A 27,945-nucleotide genomic window follows, 5' to 3' on the forward strand; every position below is an offset into this window, starting at 1 on the left:
TAAATGCTTATATACTCATATACATATATATTCCTTAGCTGTCCCCTGAGAGGTTCTAGAAGCAAAGACACCCCCAATAACCACAAGCACAGCCAGTGCTCCAATAAAAGGTCCCACAGTTCTTTGGAGAAATAAATGGCTGATTCCAAGGTAAGAGCAAGAAAAGTACGATATGATCCTAAGATATATTTTTGTGGTGCCAGAAAGTAAGGAAATGCTCAAAGAATGATGATGGCATATCAAATGGACACAGGAATCTGATTAAAATGACTCCCACTGGACAAATGGGTAATATTTTTTAAAAAGTATTTATTTTTTAGTTGTAGTTAGACACAATACCTTTATTATTTTTTTACTTATTTTTATGTGGTGCTGAGGATTAAACCCAGGGCCTCACACATGCTAAGTGAGTGCTCTACCTCTGAGCCACAACCTCAGCCCAAATGAGTAAGATTTGAGCAGCAAAATAAAGATATTTACAGATTATAATCCAGAGAATAAAATAAAAATGCATAAATCCTTAGTGACATAAATAAATGGGGAAGGAAGGAAAGTTCTTTTGTGGAGTATAATCCCAAATAATAAAAAGTAGTGATAGAATTAGAAAATCACCATTTGGCAATCACTCTTGTAATAATTATTTCAGGCAACTAGCACCAATATGCACTAAAACTCGTAGTTGAAAGTTTACCAGAAAACAGGGTATTATCTAGTCTCAAAGCATCTCCCTACAAGATGCCTATTAATTACAAAGGGAAAAAATAGTAATTTCATAGTGAAGAATCCTGCCAGACCCAACCTTAAGCAATCAAAGTTATTATCAACAATAAAGGAACAAACAAACATTATATGCCTCCTGATAGGATGCATCACACCACCAGTTCTGTGGTATTTCTATGAGAAATGTAAAATCACAAAATACAACAGACAAGCCTAAGCCAAGAAACATTCTATTAAATAACTATCCAGTATTGTTTAAAAACATTTTCTATCTGTTCTATATCAAAGATTAAAATACACGATAAATACAATGCACAATCCTGGATTAGATTCTAGACAAGAAAAAAACAATTATTTTTGTTATAAAAGCCAACTGACAAAATCTAAATGTCTATACATTAGATTACAATATTGTATCAAAGATAATTTTCTGTGGCTATAGAAAATAATGGTCTTGTTCTTAAGAAATAGCACCAAAGCTTTTAGAAGAAAAATGGAGCATCATATTTGCAACTTAAACCATTCATTAAAAAAAAATACGTAAGTGTGGATGGGATAAAAGAGAAAGAGAAAAAATAATCAGTATAATAAAATAATAAAAATAGAGCAAATACAATAAAATGTTAACATTTGGAGAATGTGTGCTGAAGCTATAAGAAATGAAATTCTTTGTGCTATTCTTACAATTTTTCTCTAAATATGAAATATTTTCATAAATAAATTCAATTCTAAAACTTATTTGTGTGTGTGTGTGTGTGTGTGTGTGCGTGTGTGTGTGGTGCTGGGGATTAAACCCAGGGCCTTGTGCATGCAAGGCAAGCACTCTACCAACTAAGCTATATCCCCAGCCCCCTATCCTATTTTTATAAAAAATAACAGTGTTACCAACACAAAACATTGTTTTAAAAGGCAGAAATAGGGCTGGGGTTGTGGCTCAGTGGTAGAGTGCTTGCCTAGCATGTGCAAGGCACTGATTTGATTCTCAGAACCACATATAAATAAATATATAAAATAAAGATCCATTGACGGCTATAAATAAATAAATAAATGGAGGGCTGGAATAAATCTAAGTAAATAAATTGTCTTTGCTACCTATGAAATTTGAAACTTTTTAGAATTAAGAATACCTCATGTGGTGTGGATAAGCATTGACAAGAAGTATCCTTTCATACAGGTATAGGAGGCATGTGAACTGGGACAAGCTTTCAAAAGAACAATATGGGGCTGGGATTGTGGCTCAGTGGTAGAATGCTTGCCTAGCATGTGTGGGACACTGGGTTTGATCTTCAGCACCATGTAAAAATGAATGAATGAATGAATGAATAGGTTGTGTCCATCTACAACTAAGAAAATATAAAAAAGAAAAATATGGGGCTAGGGTTGTAGCTCAATGGTAGAGAGCTTGCCTAGCATGTGTGAAGCACTGGGTTCGAATCTCAGCATCATATATTAAAAAAAGAAAGATCTATTGACAGTTAATATATATATATATTTAAAAAAACAATATGTCCATGATTTAATGATTTTAAAATGTTCATATCCTGAAAAAGACATCTGACCAAAACCTGCAATAAATACTCTTAAATGTAAAATATTAGTCTCTTCAACTATTAAAAACATGACAAGGACTTCTATTAATATATAATATATTTATTATTAAATATTTTGGTGGGTCTAGCCATCCCAGTAAAGTAAGAAAAAAATAAATAAGTAAAATACAGAGAATTGTAAAAAGGGATACAGAGCAGAATTTGCTGATATTATTGTCTACATGGAAAGTTCAATGGAATTTTTTTTTTTTTTTTTTAAAGAGAGAGTGAGAGAGATAGAGGTAGAGAGAGAGAGAGAATTTTTTAATATTTATTTTTTAGTATTTGGCGGACACAACATCTTTGTTTGTATGTGGTGCTGAGGATCGAACCCGGGCCGCACGCATGCCAGGCGAGCGCGCTACCGCTTGAGCCACATCCCAGCCCCTTTTTTTTTTTTTTTTTTTTTTTTTTTTTAAATATTTATTTTTAGGTGTAGATGGACACAACACAATGCCTTTATTTTTTTATGTGGTGCTGAGGATCGAACCCGGGTCCTGCCCATGGTCCTGCCCATGCTAGGCGAGCGCTCTACCACTCAGCCACCATCCCAGCCCCAGTTCAATGGAATTTATAAATAAATTATAAAAATTATAAACTTTTAGCAAGGTAGCTGAAACATAAGCTTAATAAATATCAATTTGGAAACATCAGTAAAAAGATAAAATGTAGTTTTTAAAATCACAATAATAACGAAAAAGACATTTAAGATTTAATAAGGTAAAGATATTCAAGACATATATTCACATATATATATAGTTTTATTCAAAGGCATTGAAGAAAATCTAAATAAATTCTCTAAATTTTAAGGCTAGGATGATTCAATACTAAAGTTCTTAATTCTTTCCACAGTGATCCATACAGTCAATGAAATTCTAATCAAAACCCCAATAGGTTTTTCTTAGACGTAAAACAAGCTGATTAAAAAACATATACAAAAAAGCAGAGTATACACAACACCTTTTTCCTATAAGGAGAAAAGAGTAAGAAGAAGAAAAAGAAAAGGAAGGGGACTTTGGCAGCTGAAAGTGCTACATAGGGGGAGGCTGGTCACCTGGGAAGCTCCGTGCCTTGAGGGAGTTGATGGTGAGCTGGGCTGTAGCCAGGAGGACGTGTCCACCATTCTGTGGCCCTTCTCCCCCACTCTCCCCGCTGTGGGGAGGTGTTCTCATTCCTCCTCTCAACCCCAGCTCCACTACCCTCTTTTTCTTCAACACTGTCTTAAATGATACCTTTCATTCTCTTTCACCCCAGAAAGCATCTATCAGGCCTTTCCCCAGATGGTTACCTGCTGTTACCAGTGGAGGGGGGCAGGCTGTCCAGCAAGGATGTGAAAGGCTCCCCTCTCCTGGGCTGGTTCCCTATGCAGCCCGGTCCCCCTACCCCTTCAGTTACTGATCTTCTGACACCACTTGATTGAAATACGATGGCTGCTTTAATTCCGGGGCAATCTGTGAGGCATGACATCTGTTCAGCTACCCACAGGCCCTTTTAATATTAAAGGTGGTGTTCACTGATCACTCTTAGGCCATGTATAGATGTTGGTGAAGATAAATGGTAGGATATGGAATCACAGTCAATCTTAAAAATATTCGGTTTCTCTGGACTTCACGGAAATACAAATGTCCCCTGGGGTGTCTCTCATCAGATGGTGGTAAAATAATCCCATTTTAATGCCCTCTCAGGGGGTGCATGTTCTAAGCCCTCTTCACCTCCCCTTAGCCATGGTGGGCACCACTGATGTGTGATAGTGTCTCTCTCTTTCTTTCTTTCTCTCTTGCCGCAGTCTGGCTGGGCACAATCAGGAGCCACTTGTCAAAAGAAACTAACTTTATTTTTAGAACCACACACGACAAACAAAATAGTCTCTCAGGAAAAACCCTCAGAGCCTCAACTGCCACCACCGGCTTTCCACAAGCCTCTCTCTCCCACCTCCCACAATCCTCCTGCTCTTGAGGCCGATTGGCTGGGTCACGTGGGCGGAGCCAAAAAAGTCCCCCAATGAGCAGCTCCGTGGTCTGAAAGGGCAGGGAAACAGTCCAATGAGCATCACCGCAGAGGAGCCAATCAGCTAGATGTTGCTGGGGCCGAGGAGCCAATCAGCTAGATGTTGCTGGGGCTGCTGTGAGCCAATCATCAGCCGGCAGCTGGAAGTTTGCTGGCAGCTGGAAGTTTGCTGGGGCCCCTCAGGCTGTGGCTCTCAACAAGGAAGGTGGCTTGATTTTGACAGTAGGATCTGGAAGGATGAGGCCCTTATATATTCTGTAGAACATATTGAGGGTTATAACAGAGCTATGGAAATTAAGACAGGTGGTTTGGGCACCAAGGCTGACAAATTAGCCAGTTGAACAAATGTGTGAGCCCAGAATGAACCATACTTTAATATCCCTATACAGCTTCTTACAATCTTGAACAGAAGTCACAGTAACTTTCTATGATAAGTGGGATCGTGTTATTTCTCACTCAAAACCTTCTAAAGGTCTCCTATATTATTAAAAGTGAAAGTCGAAGTCCACCTAAGCCACAGGCCTTGCTCTCCCTTTCCCTATTATTTCCTACTAGTCTCTCCCTTGGCTCCCTTCACCCCAACCATGCTGATCTCCTTTCCCACACTTATTTCAGAAAATGTACCTTTAGTTCTGTGGAATCACAAATTTTTTAAAAGATTACTGTGACATTTAGAGAAAATAATCTTACAATTTGAGAAGAACCCAAGTATTTATTCTATTCATTCATTAAATAAAAAATTCCTGACTGTCTTCCATGTTTCAGGAACTTAACATTTTACTCGGGGAGGAAAAAAATATACAAGATTATTAGCAGATATTGATACATATTATAAAGAAAGGGAAAGACTGATTACATGGGGGGGGGGCATCTTCTCTAAAAAGGTGACCTTTGAAACCACAATGACAAGAAGGAGCCCGCCATATGAAGATCCATATCAGAGGCTGGGGTTGGAACTCAGTGGTAGAGCACTAGAGCAATTGCCTAGCACGTGTGAGGTATTATGTCCTTCTACAACTAAAAGAAAAGAAAAGAAAAAAAAAAAAAAAGATGCATATCAGTCATATCCCAGGTTAAAAATGCTCAGGGTGCTTCTGAGGAATCATTCTTTCATTTTCTATGGCTGGCTTAGAAGAACACTCTAAAAACATTTAAATATTCTATTCTCTGCCAATAAGGGTATGACTCATTTCAAAAGAAATGAGATAAAAATTAAATCATTCCCACTAAGACCCAGCACCCAAAAGTTCTGTGTATAAGTGTACATAAAGAACATGTGGTTCATCTAGTCTCTGTGGCAATCAAAACAGAGTAAAAGAAACTGGAAATCAAAATTTTGAATATGTGAGTGAATACATAACACAGGTGTTAAGAACGGTCTTTTAAGTACCAGTATTCATTTTATGCCAAATTGGATTTAGCTGCAATTTTATATGAATAACACTGATTAATCTTTAAAAGAAAAAAAAGAACAGTATAAAAACTGAGACACTTTAGCTTCTGGTAATAGCAAATTATGTAACTTGGATAAAATGTCCCTTTGAGAACAAATACAAATGCTGGAGAAAACACTTCAAAGCTCCAAACACAAGATTGTGAAGATTTACCTGGCTAAATCAAGGCAAAAGAATAGAAGTCAGAAGGAGTAATCCAAATCACCCCAAACTGTTTTGTCCCTTTTGATATTTGAAGATCCAGGAAAAAGAGAGAGAGAAAGAAAGAAAGAAACAGGGCTGCTCTTGAAAACCTTACAGATCCAGGAGCACAAATATCAGAGCCAAGAGTGCTTCAGAAGGAGAAAGTGTGATAAACCACCACACATTTGAAGCCAAAACCCCAAAGAGCTACACTCCCAGAACAGGGGAAAAGAGCAAAATCAGCCCTTGGACAGACTCCAGTTGTACCTTTTAAGTCGTCTGGGTGATTTCTATAAAGCCTTTAAATATACCTTGGATTAAGGTGGTTCCACATTCAGATTAAAAGGGCCACTGATGGTCAGGGTGAAGCAAAGTGGAGGCAATTCTATGAAGGAAGATGACATCAATCTAAGCCTCATAAATATTGCTATAGATAATTTCATTTACAGTATGCAGTACATAGTCAAAGATGGCCAGATACACAAGGTGAGATACCACAAATAAGACCTAATAGAAAACACTGAAACAGGAAGGAAATAACTTAAAGACTTGTAATATTAGAATGATCAAGAAGACTCCATAAAACTAATAGGGTTGAAATAATAAAAATCAAGAGTTGAGTATTTTAACAGAACTGAGAAGTTAAAAAGTGAAAGACAAAATTGGAAAAATAAATTAGAATACTAGAAGAATACAAAAAGAATTCAACAGAAGAGAAAAGTATAAGCATACAGAAAATTTTGAACATGTTTTTTTAAAACGTCACCAAATGTGGGCTGGGGCTATAGCTCAGTGGCAGAGCACTTCCCTAGCATGTGTGAGGCACTGGGTTCGATCCTCAGCACCACATAAAAATAAACAAATAAAATAAAGGCATGCTGTCCATCTACAACTACAAAAAAAATTTTTAAATTAAAAAAAAAAAACTTTACCAAATGAACCATGAACGATAGCAAAGAACTGCAGAATACCTTTTTCCCCCCAAGCACATACATAATGTTTTTAAAAAACTGATCACATACTAGGCCATAATACAATTCAAAACAAATTACAAGGACTGACATCAGAGGATATTCTCTCACCACATCTAAAATTCATAAGAAATCAATCATAAAAGAAATAAATAGAAAATACTCATACATTTGGAAACAAAAGCATCCCCAATGTAATCCATTAGTGAGTCAAAAAAGAAATTATAATAGAAATTTTAAAATAACAAAATGTTAAAGCATTGTTTAGGGAAGAAATTGAGAATCTTATGTGCATATACCAGAAAACATAAAAAAGTGAAAATAAATGAACTATGCATCAATCTTAAGAGGTTAAAAAAGAATCACAAAGTAAACCCAATGAGAAACATAAAAAATATATATATATTTAGAGCAGAAGTTTGTGAAATAGAAAACAAACAATAAAGAGATCAAAAAAGCAGAGTTGGATCTTGAAAATCAACATTGAAACTCATCAAGGAAAAAAGGGAGAAGTAAGCCTACCTGACAGGGTGATATCAGCCTTATTAGTTATCCTGAGCAGGGAACCCAGCTACACCAGGCCATGCTTCTGACCCACAGAACTGTGAGCCAATATATGGCTGACGTTTTAAGTGGCTAAGCTTTTAATAACTTGTTACACAACAGAAAACTAATACAACAACACTGTTTCACTTATATACAGTTTTAAGATAGAAGAAACTTAACTACAAGCATAAGTAGGCATATTTAAGTGGGAAGTCAATAAAAAAGTGATGAAGGAAGTGTTTGTGGTAAAAACAGAATATTAATTATCTCTAGGGGGAGGTTAAGATTGAGAGGAGGGGCTGGGGCTCACTGGTAGCGCACTTGCCTAGCATGTGTTAGGCACTGGGTTCAGCACTGCATGTGGTTCAGCACCGCATATAAATAAATGAATAAAATAAAAGATCCATCAACAACTAAAAAAAATATTTAAAAAAGACAGAAGAAATATATAGAAGGTTTTTCTGGGACACTGATTCTATTTCTTGATTTCTAGTTTAATAAAGATTCACTTATAATTAGTCATTAGTGTGTATGTTTATGTTTAATGAATTTCTACCACAATAAAACAAGTTTTCAAGAAATCACAATAATTCTGATTAATGATATCTTATAATTTCTTAGTTTTATCAAAGATAAAGCATTGCAACATTATGTTTAAAAAAAGTTTAACTGGACTCATTCTGAGACTAAAATCCCACATAATGTACTATGTCTAGTGATGGTTATTATGACAACAAAACCAAAAACTCCCAGTGACAGATAACCTGAACAGTAACTACTATCCTAAAACCACACTAGATGAGGAGCTGGTGAGGGAACTGGGTTTGGCCTAAATGAGAGATGACTGACATCCAAATGTCTGTTTGAAATGTTTGTGAAAAAGAGGGATTAAAACAGGTGATTGATTTCAGGAGGCAGAACCAAGATCAGTGGTACAAGTGAAAATGACACAGATTATAGCTCAGTAGTGAATGGACAATGATGATGATGATGAGCCAGGGACAGTTATTCGCTTATGCCCACATTTGTCCTTATTTGTCAGATGTCTACAATGGGCCAGCGGTGAACAATACAGGCCTAACTCCTACTGAGAGCTAACAAAAAACAAATATGGTAATTTGGGGCAGTCACAAGTATTATAAATAAAATAAAAGTAAGTCTTATGAAATAGAGTTATGGCAGTCGGGTAGGGGCAGATCCTTTTTAGATAGGTGGTCTGGGAATGGCCTGAAGAGGCAGTATTTCAAAGAAATCAATTTCATGTTAAAAAAAAAAAAAAGCAAGCCACCTGCACAGGGCTTTGAGTAAAGTATTAAAGGCAGTACAAAGAGTCTTAAGCTCATGACTTGAGAGAATAGAGAAGGTATACATATCTGGAGCAGACAAGGGAGGAAACCAGCAGGAGGCAGGAAGGGGTGGCTGTAAACAGTTTGTCCCTGATAGAAAAGAGTCTTGTACTGAACTAGATGTCCTCTAGGTACCTTCCAAAGTGAAGATTTTGGATTACTAACCATTAACTTTGTAAGCAAATAACTGAACCCATTTTAAAGTGGATTCGTCTCTCACTAAGAAATACACCTAGGATTAAGCAATCTTGTCTTTGCAATAGCAAGTAAGCCTGTACCTACAAGAACTGACAGAAAGGTAAGGCTTATAATTTATTTTATAAATTATTAGTATTGAATTTAAGAGCTGCCTGGGCCTTGAAAGTTTCCTTTGTTGCTGAAATTATAATCTTCTTCTGAACGGGTCTTTTCTTCTTCCCAAAGAGAGTACAAAATCAGTTGAATCATGAGTTTTGTTTTTGTTCCTGGCATTGTTTTCACACATACAAATGAGAGAACCATTTTGTCGCTGAAAATTGCACAGGAATAAATTTGGTACATGACTAAATTTCTGTTATAATAAGAGTTCAAATGGTTTGAAAGCATCTTTAAACTCAGGACCCATGTAAGGAAGGAAACCATTTCTACAGAAAGCACAGCCTTGTGAAAAACATCCTAATTAATCACACTCTTGCAAAGACTTCTCCACATTGAATACAATCAAGGAGACAAGGCAGCACTACTATTACCTTTTCTTCCCAGATGAGACCATTAATAGAATCTTCATTTTGCTTAATTTTCCCAATAGTGGACAGCAATTTATCAATCCATCCTCTATAATTCAGCCCTTATTATTAAATCAAAGCAGATACTTGATGATCATGAGTTACACACAATTTATAGAACAAAAATTTCAAACTACCAAACATGTATCTTGCCTTGACCTTTAAAATCCTTCTACAAGGAAGGAAATCCAGTGCCAAGTTGATACTCCTCCTGGTACTGCCAATCCTAATAAACTCTAAGACCTTCCTAAGAAAATGAGGACCTTAGGGTTCACATTGAAAACAAATGGAAAAAATAAATTCAGAGTTCATACTAACATGGTTAAAAAGGTTCTGAAGGCACCTCCATAAAAAACGTAAGGATCAACTTTAACATAGTTAATATGGAGTAATATATTCTGAATTCTAAATAACTGATTTTAAAATAAACTTACAAAAGTAGGGGACCACCTAGATTTTGCCTTATTGATGAAAATATGGTCTGTTATTGTCCTCTGCTCCAAGAAATATAACCTTCAGATGATAAAGGATGGAAGGATCTGAAATCCAAGACTGTTGAATACCTACAGGGTTTACATGAATTCAAGACTACCAACCTGGATAAATTTCATGCCTGACATGCTTTAAGACTTTCAAGATGAAATAGCTGAAACTTAGTAGTCTTGGGAAAGTCACAGAAAAAAGATTATAATAAAGACTGACCAAGAGCAAATGCAGTCATATTTTTCAGAAAGGGTAAAAGTAGTATAGTATATAAATTCTACACTGGAAAATTCATAATTATCAAACTGCTCAATAAATATGTCTTGAGAGCTAATCATATGCTATCTTATTTCTATCTATGATAGATTCTAGGGACATAATAGTAAAGGGAAATAGACAAGATGTGTTATCTCATGGAATTTAATCAAAGAACTGCACAATAAATGTAAAATAACAAATACTAGTGCTCTGAAAGAGATATAAGGTGCTAGCAGGGCTTGTGACAGGGTTTTCCACCTAATTAGGAAGGGTTGTCTCTTCCAGAGAAAGCAATGAGTGAGTTGGGATCTGTAGGATAATCAGACATAAACTTACGGAAGAAAATAAATGCTCCAAGAGAGAATAATTTATGCAAAATCCCTGCTTTAGGAGGGAACACAGCAGACAAAGAGAGACTCAAAAGGTGGTGGGGGTAGGGCTATGGAGTGGTAAACAACCTAGCATAAGATGAGGCAGGAGAAATAGCAAGTTGAGCTATTTTAAGTAATAAAATCTTTATCATAGACCATAAGGACCACTGGAGGATTTTGAGCAAGAATGGGAGGGGTAGGTTCAGGGGTAGTATGACAATTAGATGATTCATGTTTTGAAAAGATCATATAAGCTACAGAGTAGAGAATGGCTAAGTGCCTGGAAGGGGTGATGTCACTTTGGGGACAGAATAGCTAGGAAGCAATCCCAGCCACCCAGATATAAGATAAGGGCAGGATAGACTAAATTGGTGGACATGAAGAGAAATGGATGGGTCCAGGAAATTGTGGCGGGGAAGTCAATACCACCAGGGATGGATTGAAGACCAGGAGTGAGGGAAAGAGGAATCGGAGGTAATTCCTTGGTTTTGGGTTTGGGCTATGAGAAGGGATATGAGAGCTGCTGTTTCTTGATGTGAGGAAGACTAGAAAAGCAGCAGATTAAGAGAAGAGAGGAATTCCAGGATTTTATTTTAGCCATGTTCCACTTGAGTTTAGATAGCCACAAAAGGGGGAAAGGGAAAATAGAAATGAAAAACTGAGGAAAAGAATCTGCAACTTACATCACAGAGTTAATATCCTAATAAATAAAAAGCTCCTACTGCTCAATAAGGGGGAGGGGGGTCAAAGACCAATTTTTTTAAATGGCCAAAGTGAAATGAAAAATAATTCACAGAAAAGAAAACACAAATGGCTCCTAAACATAAAAAGCTACTCAACTTTACATATAATAAAAACTGAAGATTAAACCCATACTGAGATATAACTATTCAGATTAGCAAAAAATCAAAAATAGCACACTATATTAGTGAGAACATGAAGGAATTAAGCTTGCTCATACACTGTTTGGTAGGAATGTATATGAAAATTTTGGGAGGTCTATTTGACAGTATTCTCTGCTGGATGATCTCTGAAGTTCTTTCTAGCTTTCAGATCTCAGTGTTTCATTTCTAAACACTGGGAACCTTTCAAATTGAAAATGAGTGTCAAAAGCTTCAATTAATAAATGTTAATTCAGAAAGAACCAATATAAAATATATATGACCAACTCTCTTTTCATTATGGTCCTAAATCATTTACCAAGATATGAGCAATTGAGTACAATCATTTTAGAACAAGGAAGGAATGATTACTTTTCAGATTACTTCAGAAAAATAACAAAATCAGAATAAATGGAATATTGTGGGCCAAACAGCTGGTGGTTAAACTATTCCTGTAAGGGTCACTCATGTTAAAGAGAAAAAACGAACAGCAATAATGACTAGACAGCAGCAACTTTGCAAGGCACAGAGAGGAAGTCTGGGATGCTTTCCAAATGGATTGGGAGGAAGTTATTTTTATTTACAGAGATATTTGTGTCCTATTTAAAATATAGATGAAACTGAAGAAAATCAAGCAAAAAAACTTACACTTCCTCAGCTGACTATGCTAACTTTGGAAGGGTAAAGTCAAATTGCTTTGAACAAAGGATAGTCAAAAATATAAGTGGATTGAATCAAAACCATTACTTGATGACAGCATTCAATTAAATTCAAGAGATCTGAACACCTAATAAAAATTTTAAAAATTAACGTGCTCAAACAAAAGTTAGGTTCTTTCCCTCAAGGAAATTACTTCAAAACAAACAAAAGACGGCTACAAACACTTCTGAGCTCTTCCTCACACACATTTGGAGAGGAGTGGTCTCTTGAAGCTCTGGTTTGTTTCCATTTGTAAACTTGAGATACGCATGCCAACCTGAGGGGTTTCTCCCCCAATAGCAAATAACATGGCATCTTTTCCAATACCAATTCTCTGACACAAGTTAATCCTCAGGTTTAAAGTCCCACAAAACTGCCCCATTTAAGACACCAGTCACAGGTCCCTGGTCCCCAAGCTGCCTGCACTTCTGACTTGACTATGAATTCAGCAGTTTCCACAACCCTCTCCCCTCAGATTCAATAACTGACTAGAATGACTCAAGGATTCAAGGAGATGCATACACTACTTAATATATTTTTCCAGTTTCTTGTAAAGACAACTCAGGAACTGCCAAATGAAAGACATTCACAGGACAAGGAATGTGGGGTTGGGACTACAGAACTTTACTGCCTTCCCAGGGCATGCCACCCTCCCAGAACTTTCTGGGTTCACCACCACAGAAGCTCCTGAACATTGTCATTTTAGGAATACGGGTGTGATTGATGCAATCAATGACCAATGGTGACTCAACTCAAACTCCTTGCCCCCTTTTCCTCCCTGAAGGTCTCTAATTGTTTAGGCTGAGTAGAAAATTTTCCAGTGATGTTATTCAACTCAATAACGTAATAGTGCCTTACAAATAATTTGTCAACAGAACTAGCAAGACTAAAATACTGCTTGCAAAAATGCTAATGGATATTTCACGAATTTATTACTCTTTTGGGTCTTGATATAAATGGTTTCATTTGGGGAATCCCTATAAGCACAGACTCATAATTAAGATGATCAATCCTATTTTTTAGAAGTATTAGTTTTCTTATTTCTGTTGTCTATTATGTTAGTGTTATTTAATTAGTAATAATGATTGTTATTATTTGGCTACTATGCATCAGAGGCTTTATTTATATAACCTGGAATCCTCTCTGTTAGCCTTTGAGTAGATATATAATATAATCAGTTCCTCTTAGTGAATGAGTAAATGAGCTTAAGAGTTAAATGACATGCTCATGGTTGCATAATTAGTGAGAGATGCTGCCCAGATTTATCAGTATTCTCAGAACAGAAAGAGAAAGAGGAGTCCAGACAGAGAAAGGTTTGTGTGCACTGGAACTGACTGTTCATCATCTTAATAGATGTTGGGTTGTTAAAATAATGATTTTTCATCTTCTAAGGAAGACTTATCAAAGTGTAGAAGCTAAAAAGTCACTTGTGATTTTTAAAATTATTAGGATGTATTTAGCCCAACTAATTGAAAATAGCAGATAACACAATATTTAAATTTGGAATGTGCATGGGTTCCTTTAGAGTATTGAATCTTGTGTCTATGATCAGATGAGATGAGAGTTATTTCATGGAAAATAATAACCCCACATTGAGAAGCAGCCTCCATGGTCACCAGGAAGCTATTCAGTGTTCCCCATCTACTCTGTTGTGAAACTCCTTCTCAGAACCTGATTAGGAGACCTAGACATGAGCTCTGTAGTCCTCTTTGTTGTAATGAATGCTTACAGTTTTTTCTAACTTTACAAATTCTGTGATTTTTCTGAATAGGAAGGTGGTGGTTTGTATTTCAAAGAGTTTCACACATTGCATGAAATTAAAAACACAATAAATTAGTTGCAGAACTATACAGTAAAATATACTATGGATAATCTACATACAGGCAGGAATTGACAGTAATATTGTTTACAAGTTCATTCTCTATCAATTACTATTAAAATATGTATTTATAATTCAATTCTTAATTATTTAGGAATTGTTAGAATAATTTATCCCAAGCCCATTTCTTTCATTTCCCTATATCCTTTGGAAATGTGGACTATTATGAATTTCTCCTTCAGTTAACAGAAAAGAGCTGAATGGAAACTAATTTTTTTTTAATACTTCATAAAGAGATTTGATAGGAAGGATAATGAAATGGACATCACTCCCCACCTCCACCCCCAAGAGGATGCTTTTTGAGTTTTTTATTATCTATTTTGTTTTTGGTTTTTTTGTTTTGTTTGTTGTTTGTTTTTGGTTTTGTGGGGTTCTTTGGGGATTTTTGTTGTTGTTGTTGTTGTTGTTTGTACTTGGGATTAAACCCAGAACCTTATGCATGCTAGGGAAAAAAAAAATTTTAAAGTACCTCTTTTATATGCATGGACTAGACCCAGGATATTGTAGAGGTATGGTATCCAGTTTCTAGAAAAATATGATTTACCTAAGGGAAAAAGATACATGTAAAAACATTAAGTGTAGAAACAATAAACGTTTAAAATATATGATGAATGTCAGTGTAAGTGCTGAATGTAAGAATCTATACTCTCTGAATTTTTATCATGGATTAGTCTTAAGAAGCTAAAGAAAAAAAAAAAAAAACACAGTATTTTAAAGAATAACTTCTAACCGGGCAGAACAGAGAAAGTTATAATTTACTTTTATAATTTCATTCATTACTCAATTATTAATGATTTATGAAGTGGGCAGCATCCATTCTGCAAAACAGCAAGGAGCTATAATGAGTTTCTTTAATAAACTGTAGGTGAGTTTTATGGGAATGCTAAAGAAATCTTTTTGGCCTAAGGGATTTGGCCGTCATCTCTCAATTTCTGTGAAAGCCAGATTTTACAAGTAAACTGAGGAAGTCTGAATAAAGTATGGCCTCTATTAATAACACCAATAATTACTCAATATTGGTTTATTAATTTTAATGAATATACTATACTAATGTATGATGGTAATAAATAGGGGAAACTGGTTGTGGGGTATACTGGAAGTTTACTATCTGCAATATTCCTCTAAACTGAAAAGTAGAAGTAGATTAAGAGGCAGAGTGGAGGCATGGGTAGGGAAGGCAATGCAGAAAGAAGTCTAAAAATCATGATATGTGCATACATAAATAAACCACAGGGAATTTCTTCTTTATGCATAAGTAAAAATAATCAAATATAAATAAATAGATAAGCAAAAGGAAGTCTAGTAGAGAAAGGAGAATGGGAGAGGGGAGGGAGGACAAGAGGGAAAAGGGGGTATTCATGAACTGAAATCTAATTCCATGCACATATGAGTTTGCTGAGATGAACCCAAATGCTATGTATAACTATAAAGCTAAAAAAAAAAAAACACTCATTAGGCTCAATAGACTTCAGCTGGCAGAAGAAAGAATCCGAGAACTTGGAGACAGAATAAATTGACAGAGATTATGCAATATGAGGAACAGAGAAAAAAGAATGAAGAAAAATGAGCAGACCTCAGAGAAACATGGGACACCATTAGCATACTGTGATGGTTAATTTTAAGTGTCAACTTGACTGGGTCAAAAAGTCCCCATATAATTTGATTAAACACTATTCTGACACACTATTCTGAGTGTGTGAGGGGGTTTCTAAATGAGATTAACATTTGAATCAGTGTACTGAATTGAATGAGGAAAAGTGCCTTTCCCAACTAGAGCAGGCCTCATCCAATCTGTTGGAGTCCTTAAATAGAATAAAAGTCTGAGTAAGAACTAATTCTCTTTGCCTGATAGTCTGGACTTCAAGCTGGGATATGGGTTTTCTCTGCCTTTGGATTCAGCCTGGAACTTACACCATTGGCTCTTCTGGTTCTCAGGCCTTCATAGCACAAATCTTGCATTTTCTCAGGCTCCATAATCATATGATTCAATTCTTACATAAATTTATAAAATGTAATTTAGAATTGAAAAAAAAAAAATGGGCTGGGATGTAGCTCAGAGGCAGAGCACTTGCCTAGCATGTGCGAGGCCCTGGGTTCAATCCCCAGTGCCGCCAAAAAAAAAAAAAAGTATAAATGCACATGATAACATATCTCAACAAACTCAAAGCAGGATAAATACAAAGAGAACTACACCCAGACACATCATAGTCAAAATGTTGAAGGACAAAGAAAATCTTGAAAGCAGCAAGTGGAAAAACAACTTGTCACATGCAAAGGTTCCTCAATAAGATTAATAGCTAATTTCTAATTCGAAACAATGGAGACCATAAGGTGTTGAGAGCGCAGCCCAAGCGGCCCCAGCAAACTTCCAGCTGATTGGCTCCTCTGTGGTGAGGCTCATTGGGCTGTTTCCCCACCCTTTCAGACCACGGAGCTGCTCATTGGAGGACTCTTTTGGCTCCACCCACATGACCCAGCCAATCTGCCTCAAGAGCGGGAAAATTGAAAATGACCTAAGAGTTCCAGTTGAGGTGCTCGCTGGAAGTGCTGGAGGTGGCGGTTGGGCTCTCAGGTGCCCTGTGGCCTGGGTGCTAAAAATAAAGTTTGTTCCTGCTTGACAAGTGGCTCCTGAATTGTGCCCAGCCAGACAGCGGCAATAAGGCAGTAGTATAATACATCTGAGGTGCTAATAGAAAAAAATTTTTTAAGATTTGGGGTTTTAACATCTATAGATATTATATATACTACTAATAACACAAAAGGAGGAAGGAGAGAATAAAGCTATGTTTGGAATTTGGAATATTTCTATACCTTGCTGGAAGTCAGCATAAATCTGAAATAGATGGGGGGGGGGGGGGGTCCTAGAGCAACCATTAAGATAATAACTCAAAAAATAGTAAAAAAAAAAAAAAAAAAAATCATTAAAGGAATTAAAATATTACACTAGAAAGTATTCTAATAATACAAAGCCCAAAAAAGATGAAAAATATTAAAAAAACTAAAACAATGGATGTAAATCCAACCATATCAATAATTATATTAAATATAAATGTAAATGAATTCAACAATGTAATCAAAAGGGAGAGATCATCAGATTAGATAAAATTTTTAAAAAACACAAGATCCTGCTACATGCTATCTACAGGAAACACATTTTAGATTCAAATACAAACGGTTGAAAGTAGAAAGTATAAAGACAACATACGTAAGTGTTGGAATGGCTATATTAAAATCAGCAAAACACATGTTAAGACAAAAAGTATTCCATAAAAGCTAAGGAAGGGGCTGGGGCTATAGCTCAGTGGTAGAGCACTTACCTAGCATGTGTGAGGCATTGAGTTTGATTCTTAGCACCGCATATAAATAAATAAAATAAAGGTCCATCAACAACTAAAAAGATATTAACAAAAAAAAGCTAAGAAAATCTGAATAAAGTACAGACTTTAATAAAAGATCAATTACTAAAGAAAAAGAGGAACATTTTATAGTGATAAAGAGTCAATCCATCAGGAAGGCATAAAAATTATAAACATATACTCTCCTAAGGAGAGCCCCCAAAGTAAATAAAAACTGAACCGAAGAAATAAGCAGCTTTGGATGAACACAGCAAGAGGTAGACAAATGATCAACTGCAAACACTATATCCTTGTGTTCAAGTATGAATGCTTAACTCACATTTCAAGCTTTGTCTGATCAATATAAAAGTTTTCTGGCCTTGAGTTAAACAAGTTATTAAGGAAGAGTAATGTCACTTACTTGATGAGTATACTACAAAAACAGTCTAAAATTTATTATGTGAATAAACATGATTCTATAACACACTTTTAAAACTCATTGGAAAAAACGAATAACCACAAACATTAAATTATTATTTTTATTGTCTTCTCCAAGTAATGCAAGATTGATTCTGGAACATTAAAATACCACTACCAATTCTAATTTGTATTAATACTAAATTTTAGAAGGCTGAAATGCATTAAAAATGATGTACATAATATTTGAGAGGAAAAAAGTAGAAATGCTATTTTTCTAAAATATTGACAATTACTGTCTAAAATATACAAAAACTCCAACAGTATATCATAGCAAAATTGTATTTCACTATATGAGTATAACATAGTGCCATTTGACTTCTTTTAAAAAGAAGTTTGGTCAACAGGTTCTCCAAATTTCATTCACTATTTTATACTAGTCAATCCCCAAACCCTGAACTGCCTAAATGCCTGAATGCCTTTCCACTACCAATAAGTAAGGTCCCTAAAAGGAGGGATTCCATTTTCAAAATTCTGTATTTCTTTGGTGCAGCAAAACATATTTCTGCTTTTTACCTTCCTCTGCTACTAACTCTGACCTTGGGAAAATTACTTCAACAATTCGATTAATATGGTATAAAAGGGTCTTGATTACTATTCTACAGTATAAGTAGTTTGACCTTTAGGCATTCGTAATTATTGAAAGTTGCTAAAGAAAGCAGTGATATCACTAAATTTATAAAGTAGAAAAGTGTTGTTGGAGATGGGGATATGGTTTGGAAGATGTAGAAATCTGGAGATTAGCAAAACAGAATTTTATTGCAAAAGGCCTGAGGAAAGAGGACATGGACCTTAATTAAGGTAATAGCAGCAGAGATGGAAATGGGATAGTTTTCAGGGAAATAATTAACACATACCATATTGTTGAGAGCCACAGCCGAAGGGGCCCCAGCAAACTTTCAGACTGCCAGCTGATGATTGGCTCACAGCGGCCCCAGCAACTTCTAGCTGCCAACTGACTGGCTCCTCTGCGGTGACGCTCATTGGGGGAATTTTTTTGGCTTCGCCCACACGACCGAGCCAATCGGCCTGAAGAGCAGGAGGAGTGGGGGAGGTGGAGAGGCTTGTGGGAAGCCGGTGGTGGCAGTTGGGCTCTGAGGGTTTTTCCTGAGGAGCTGTGTTGTGTGGTGTGGTGTGTGTGTTCTAAAAATAAAGTTCGTTTCTTTTGACAAGTGGCTCCTGAATTGTGCCCAGCCAGACTGTGGCACCATATCCTCATAATTTTTCAGTTACCCTACTAGACCATGAATGATCACACTGCAAAGGATCTTTCCTGCCTCAAGAGCTTTGGTTTTAGAAGTATATAAGTCACAATAACAACTATCTTATCTATTCTAGTAAAGTCTTCAACTATGTGCCTAGTGTACCATACAAAATAAGTGCTGTATGTAGCTCATATTTTCCCTTTTTTCATGAAAGCCTCTAGAAGCATGTGTTGATTGTTTTGATCTGTATTTAAAGATAATTTTCTTTTTTTTTTTTAAGAGAGAGAGAGAGAATTTTTCAATATTTATTTTTTAGTTTTTGGTGGACAGAACATCTTTATTTTATTTTTATGTGGTGTTGAGGATTGAACCCAGCGCCCTGAGCACGCCAGGCAAGCGTGCTACCGCTTGAGCCACATCCCCAGCCAAAGATAATTTTCTAATAGTGAATAACATTCACTTCCCATAAAATATCATCTACTCATCCAAATAAACATTCATAATTCTAGTCAATATGTATTCTGTAGCCACAGAGATGAAGGCCAAGTTATATTCCAAAATTCAGAAAACAAATTTAGTATGAAGCGATACTTCATTGCCAACTTCATCCAAATTGTTCCAGATTAAATTCTCAAACAAAAGAAAAATATATTATCTAATTAGATAATATAAAAGAAGCAAATTCTTTTATCAGTTTGTATCATCACCTTTTGTTTTGTCAAATAACAGAAACTATATTTTTCAAACAACATGGTACACATCATGATTTATAGATTTACATATTATTGTACAGCCCTAAGTAATGTTAGCATTTTATTTCAGAGCTTACAACCTAGTCTAGTCTAAGAGGACTCCTGCACTATTTCAAATTTTTTACCTTTTCAAATGTTACAAAAATTAAAGAACCACTTGAACAATAAGGGGTAAGTATTAACACATTTCAAAAACTATATGTCTAGACAAAAATGTCCATCATTTCTACCCTACCCACACTTTAAAAAAGAGAAAGAAGGACAAAAAAAAAAAAAAAAAGATTCCACCCATAGTCTCAGATGCTAGTCCTACATAGCATGTGGCCCTGCCCCTTGAACATAACTACTGGACTAAAGAGAAACCCCCAAAGCTGAGCATATGATATTCCCAAATTCAGACTCAAGAGACCAAGACAGTAATTAGCTATAGAGAGTTTATCAGCAGGTCCTGTAGACTCAAGGACTTAGGCTGCTGCATTGTGGCAGCAGTAACACACTACCTGCAACTGGATGAGTGACTCGGAGAGGATCAATTCTCAGAGGTAATCAAAAAAAAGAAACTGCCTGATTATTTTATGCAACTGATTTCAGGCAACATCCTATGTTCTTTTTTCTTTAAGTTATTGATGAATCTTTATTTCATTTATTTATATGTGATGCTGAGACTCGAACACAGTGCCTCACGCATGCTAGGAAAGCACTATCACTGAGCCACATCCTCAGCCCAACATCTTATGATAAAACTTTATTGTGTTTATGTTGTGTTGAGCAAGTTTCTTTTCTTTTTTTTTTTTTTTTTGTACTTATAGATGAACAGAATGTCTTTATTTTATTTATTTTTATGTGGTGCTAAGGATCGAACCCAGTGCCTTACACATGCCAGGCAAGCGCTCTGCCACTAAGCCAGCCCAAGTTTCGATTCTTTAAGACAATGACTAATCATAATAGGGAATACATCACATTAATATAATCCGTTTAGCTTATTAACACAGAGACTCAAAATAATAGTGGCTTACATAATAAGAGTTTATTTCTCTCTCATATAAAAGTTTGGGTAAGTGGTTCCAGAGTTTTCTATCTCATAGTCCTAGAAACTCAGCTCTCACCATTTTATCTGCTTTCTAGCCAGAGAAAGAGAAAAGGTAGGATGCAGGAAGAGCAAAATTCCTTTCCTTTTAAAGGAAAACATAGAAGATGCACCCGTTTCTATTCATATCCTGTTGACCAATACTGTAATACTGTATCCATACCTGGTTGCAAAGAAGACAGGGAAATACAGACTTTACTTAGACAGCAAGTGCCTACTTAAAAAAAAAAAAAAAATCATACTACAAGGGAATAGATACTTAGAAGCCTGCTTAGAATATACCAAAACTATGTCAAGAGGTACATGTAACTCTCCAGAATGTTTTAGTCATTATAAGTGAATGTTCTTAAATGAAATTAAAAGGGATTTTTTAACCCTATGGAGGGAAAAAAATTAGGTGGGAAAGAGATAAATGAACCCCCATTATGGACTACAGGAAAGAGATAAATGAAAACTATTTTCAGTACTTTCTATATTTTATCTTGCCCTTACTCCTCTCCCTGGTCAGATCGTACATTTAAAAGAATAATAAATAAATAAATCATCAGCCATGTATGTTATACTTGTACTACAAAAGACAGAAGGCAGTCCAAGAATAGGAGAACACTTAATTTTGCTAGCTGGTATTTTACTGTAGCTGACAAAATTTTGAGGCTCTGTATTTCAAATAGTCTAGACAGAAGTCCTCAAATTAAAATCTGGCACAAAAGGTCATCTCCTTTCATTCACCACTGCTAAAATAGTCACATTTTAGAAGGACAACACAAAGTCTCAGGACATACTTGGTATTTTTTAGCCCCAAATCCACTGAAGACTATGTAAAGTCACTCATATTTAAATTTTTTTGCCCATTTTCCTCTCCAAAATTGGAATGATATCATCTGTTCTGGAATTTTTTACTGGCCTTATAAAACTTTAACAACAATGAGAAAAACCAGTGAGATATTGACAAATTATATAGTAAAGTACATCAGGAAAACGCCATGGTTGGGACTGGGGATGTGGCTCAGTAGAGTGCTTGCATACCATGTGTGAGGCACTGGGTTCAATTCTCAGCACCATATAAAAATGAATAAATAAAATAAAGATATTATGTAAAAAGGGCCATGGTGTTATCAGTAGAAAGAAAATTTATACAAACTACTGAATTTTAAATTCTCCAGTAATGATAGCATATGAACATTTTCTCAGTAAATACCATAAGGAAATAGAAATCTTTAGGCCCAAAGTATTATATTCCATCATCTACTGAGGAGACCAAAATAGATGCTCAAAATGGGCAACTCAATGTACTGAGCCATTCTATTGAGAGCCTGGCCAAGCTGGGAATTATTTCCTAGAATTCCTTTCTTTGTATGGTATACCAACTTAAAGATGGCCAAACCCTTGGAAGGTCTTCATGGTCAGAAGGGGAGAAAACAAATGTAGAGGTGCCTAGCAATTTCCAGCCCAACTCTCCTCTTTCCCCCTTGTGTCCAGCCTTTCCTCTGACCTGACCAACAGGTGCCCCAGACCCAAGAGATGCCTGGCTTTGGACCCATAGGGACAACAGTTTCCCACAGATCTCTCCACAAAGAGCCTGTTTACATTCTCACTTGATGTACATACTTGGTTTCTTAAAATTTTCCCAGTAGCCAGGTACAGTGGTGCACACTTGTAATCCCAGCTACATGGGAGGTTGAGGCAGGAGGATCAGAAGCTTGAGGCCAGCCTGGGCAACTTAGTGAGACCCTGTCTCAAAATAAAATTGAAGAAAAGGGCTGGGAATGTGGCTCAGTGATAAAGTGTCCCTAGGTTCAATCCACCACTACCCAGTACCACCTCTCCCACTGCTACCCCATCCCCCCCAAAAAAACACAGTAAACTCTGATTTTATCTGTTCCACTGCTTTTGGAGACTCTATCAGTGACTGTTGTTTCTCATCTTTCCTTTTTCTATTCCCATCCCCAGCCCCTCCTACAATTGTGTACAGTCTGATTATGATAATAAATGTCATCCTATAACACTCACAGTGGTTGTATTTCTCTGACTGAATCCTAATGTACTCTAAATTCAGCAATTTATTACTGTGATTTGTAATCTAGTAGTACTGATAGAATGGGTTTAATCTGAAATAGTTTGCGGTTACTACTAAGCTTAATTTTTCCAGAGATAACCAGTTTCTCTGCTTTCTATCAAAGAAGTCCTTAAAAAGTCTACTCCATTAATTTTATCTTAATCATTTCCCTATATAGGGCATGTAAAAATACATTAAATAATCTAACTTACAGTATTTAATCCAAGGTGTTCTAAAAAGAATAGTGTGTTAATCTTTCTGCTTTTAAGTGTCATTGTAACCAATTTGTCATTTGAGGACTTGCTAAAAGACAAATGAACTAAAAATTAATAAATTTAAAGATGTCTTCTCTGAAATAAGCCTATAAATTCTAATTATAAAAAATAAAAATGGCAAAACATATGAAGTGGTCAAGCATGAGAAGTATCTTCCCCAAAAAGAAATGAATATATAGCAAACACTCAAATCCTAAAGTAAGGCTCACTTGATAAAGTGGTTGCCTCACATGCATAAGGCCCTGGGTTCAATCCCCAGCACCACCACCAAAATCTGACTCAGTGGTTTTTTTTCTTTTTTTTTTTTTTTTTAAGTCACCTTTTCCAAAGATTCCTTGGGTCCTATTTCTACTGTAACAACCATAACAACCTAACACACAACTATTTCTTTCATGACTGTGACACTAGATATCCTATAGTTAGCCTGCCACATCAAAGGGCATAAAAACAACTCAAAATTGAAAAGATGTTCTGCTATAGGAAAAAAACATAATTAAATACCAGATTCAGGAACTAATTTCTAAAACACTACATGTGACTGAGAAAATTTATTGCGTATGAAAATTCCACCCTATAAGGATTTAGAATATATATTGGGAGTCAGGAGGAGATTCAGAGCTATTCACGTTAATAAATGAACTCTTCATTTTACAAAATAATTCACTTTATACTTTACTTGGGGGGGGGGGGTGGAGATTCCTAAGGTGTACTGAATTATTTCTAGAAAAACTCTGTGAACAAAACATTTTTACAAGATGGTACTGTTCTACAAAAACACATACAGATTAAAAGCCAGCACCTGTACTTACTAAAGTCCCACCACGGGATACCTACCCACAATAAGGCACAGCATTATATTTGGGGTGGGAAGGATTTCTTCAGCTCTCTGCATTAAGTTCCTAATTCAAGAAAGGGACATATAACTAAGAAAATGATTCAGTAAAATGCTACTGGGAAAATAAATAGCACTTTATCCAATTTCCTATAGAATCCTTTGGTTTACATTTACTATGAAGGAAATTTCTACTTACAATATTGGCGTAGTCTGAAAAAAAATCCAAAACATTCTGAATTAATTAACTTCAGGTCACAATTTTTTTAAACATAAGTCAGTTTCACATCCCATTCATTTACTGATTATAATTACAGCTATAACATTTTTTTTCAAAGTGGAAAATTGCAAATTGAATTCAAATATATCATGTTCTAAAATTAGAATAAGATTTTCTTCTAAACTTGATACTTAAATTTTTTTAATCTGAAGGAATAAAATTATTTAACCAGCTAGGTTGGTTCAAGATACTTTTTTTTAATCTGAGCTCATTTGAGTTATCACTTGCAATAGTTTCTAAAAGTTTTCTAAAGTCTTAATGATGATTCACACATACAAATGATATCAAATGCCTATCATGTGTAAAGTGCTGTGAAACAAATTAGTTTTTGCCCAATCCTTTAACTCCAAAATTTGTGAATATAGAGCCCTTGTTATTGCCTTTGCCTGGTCCATCTCTACAGCTCCAGTATATTATTGTTGAAAGGCTACATCCAGGATGGCCAGAGTCCACCATGGAGATGAACCTACAGTAGTGGGCTTTCCCCTAAGGCAGCTCAACATCTGTTGACTTGACCATGCTTGCCCACAGATTCCTTGAGCATCAGCTGGCAGTCTGAAAGTTTGCTGGGGCTGGGCACAATTCAGGAGCCACTTGTCAAAAGAAACTAACTTTATTTTTAGAACCACACACGCCAAACAAAACAGCTCCTCAGGAAAAACCTTCAGAGCCCAACTGCCACCACAGGCTTCCCACAAGCCTCTCAACCTCCCCCACTCCTCCTGCTCTTGAGGCCTATTGGCTGGGTCGTGTGGGCGGAGCCAAAAAAAGTCCCCCCAATGAGCAGCTCCCTAGTCTGAAAGGGCGGGGGAAACAGCCCAATGAGCATCACCGCAGAGGAGCCAATCACCTAGAAGTTGCTGGGGCCGCTGTGAGCCAATCATCAGCTGGCAGTCTGAAAGTTTGCTGGGGCCCCTTCGGCTGTGGCTCTCAACATTTGAGCTCACAGGAGTATGCATGACATTGTTAGAGGACAATCTATGACAATACTCTCTCATTTCTCAGCTGCAACTCGCCAAATTGCTAGTTGACTTGGAATTTTCCTCTGTACAACACTATCTGACGCTTGCCCACACTAACATTCATATGACACTTCTTTCCCCACGCAGTTTCCAGAGTTCTTCCTGTAGTCTATCTCTACTGGCACCACACAGCATCACCTAAGCAAGCTGATGTCTTCTACAGATGTGAAGAGCTCCCTGGGCTACCTCCTGTGGGAGCCTGTTAAGAATAATGACTAAGAAAGATGAGTACATCAGAGATGCCCGTGGCTTCCATTACCTGGAGAAATTTTTAAACTACGAACAAGCTTTCATCAATGTGTTTTGAGATACACCTTAAAAGTGCTCACCATCAAAATTATATTTAAATATTTTTTTTTAAATATTTATTTTATTTTTTTAGTTTTCAGTGGACACAACATCTTTGTTTGTATGTGGTGCTGAGGATCGAACCCGGGCCGCACGCATGCCAGGCGAGCGTGCTACCGCTTGAGCCACATCCCCAGCCCATATTTAAATATTAAACATTAAAAATAAAGATTTCATAAGATCTGTTTATACAGCTTTTAAGAACATTTATGACCTTACCTCAAAAGATCCTATTAGCTTTCACTGGGCCTCATCACTTTTGAGGTCCCTGGAGATTTGGGTTTAAATTCAAAGATAATTCAAAAATGAAAATGGGATGCAGTTTTAATTTTTCATTCAGAAAGAAACCTCTATATAGAAAGCTATTTATTTTTTAAAGTAGTTTTAAAATTATATGAGCCCGGGGCTGGAGCTGGAGCTTGGTGGTAAAGCACTTGCCTTGCAGGTATGGAGGCCCTGGGTTCGATCCTTAACACCACATAAAAATAAATAAAAAGATATTGTATCTACCTATAACTGAAAAAATATTTTTTTAAAAAATATATGAGTCCTCCTAAAAAGTAAAGGGATATTCCATGTTAACAGTTAACACTATAAAGATGTCAATTACATCCAAGCTCATCTAAAGACTCAATAGGATCCCAATCAATCCTAATGAGTTTTTTTAGTGGAAATTTACAGGCTGATTTTAAAATGTATACAGAAAGGCAAATGGTCAAGGCAAGAAAGACACCCTCAACAAAGAACAGAATCTAGATTATCAGGATATATTTAAAAACTCAGTGACAAGGACAGTACATTAGATAAGCAGATGAAGAGGAAGAATAGAAATCCCAGAAACAGATCATACATGAAATGGATTCTCGTTGTACAATAAAGCAGGCATTACAGATCACATCTTTTCAATAAATAATATTGTCATTTGGATAACCATATGAGAAAACAAAAGTAAATGACTTCCAACTCACACATGTAAATATTAATTTCAGGTGAATTATAGAGCTAAATGGAAAAGTCAGAAAAAATTAAGTTCCTAAAAGATAATACAGAAGAATAGTTTTTTCTTTTTCTTTTTTTTTAGTTGCAGTTGGACACAATATCTTTGTTTATTTATTTTTATGTGGTGCTGCGGAATGAACCCAGGGCCTCGCACATGCTAGGGGAGCACTCTACTGCTGAGCCACAACTCCAGCCCCTACAGAATAGTTTTGTGGTTACAGCAAGCACCAACCATAAAGGAAAAGGTAGATAAACTGAACTATGTTAAAATTAAGAGCTTCTATTTTTCAAGAGGAAAGTGAACAGAAAAGCCAGAGTATTGTAGGCACCATACACACTGACATTTTTTAAATGGCCTACATACGGTGATAATAAAAGGCAAATCAACGTTTAGTCAATTATTTTATTGACTTTAAATTCTCCATAGAAAATGCACTGTTACTACCTAAACCTCACCCATCACCCCCAGCCTTTCATACACCAAAGATTTCTGGGATTTTCCAATGTTTATGTCTTCACTTGGGTCAAGTTACACTAGCATTAGCTTTGTGATAATTCATCAATGTCTTATAGACCTTATAGCTTGTCATGTTTCACTATAAAGGAGTTTAAAAAGTCAGTGAGTGGGGCTGGGGATGTGGCTCAAGTGGTAGTGCGCTCGCTTGGCATGCGTGCGGCCCGGGTTCAATCCTCAGCACCACATACAAACAAAGATGTTGTGTCTGCCGAAAACTAAAAAATAAATTTAAAAAATTCTCTCTCTCTCTCTCTCTCTAAAAAAAAAAAAAAAAAACTCAGTGAGTGAGCTGGGATGTGCTCAGTGGTAGAACCTTGCCTAGCATGCATGAGGCTCTGGTTAAATCCCCTGTACAAGAAAAAGAAATCAATGATAGAGACAGAGAGGCTGAATATCCTTAATATGTTAACATCTTACAAATCAGTATAATTTAAATAACCCAAGAGAAAACAAGAACAGATATATTAACAGGCCTTTCACAAAAGAAATACAATTATCTAAAAAAGATTTATGAAAAGCTGTCCAAGCTCACCAGTAGTCATTTAAATAAAAAATAAGAGCGAACAAGAAATCATTTTTAACCTATTATGTTGGTAAATGATTAAAGTA

General features: G+C 36.1%; 1 protein-coding gene across 2 annotated transcripts in view; it reads right to left on the bottom strand.

The window, feature by feature from the left end:
- Positions 1–27,945, bottom strand: part of Cdkl5 (cyclin dependent kinase like 5) — a 177,943-nt gene that overhangs the window by 118,377 nt on the left and 31,621 nt on the right. The window lies entirely within an intron of this gene.

This window comes from Marmota monax, unplaced genomic scaffold (genome assembly GCF_021218885.2).
Source record: "Marmota monax isolate L192 unplaced genomic scaffold, Marmota_monax_Labrador192_F-V1.1 WCK01_AAM20220418_F8-fsc00203, whole genome shotgun sequence".
Classification (NCBI taxonomy): Eukaryota; Metazoa; Chordata; class Mammalia; order Rodentia; family Sciuridae; genus Marmota; species Marmota monax.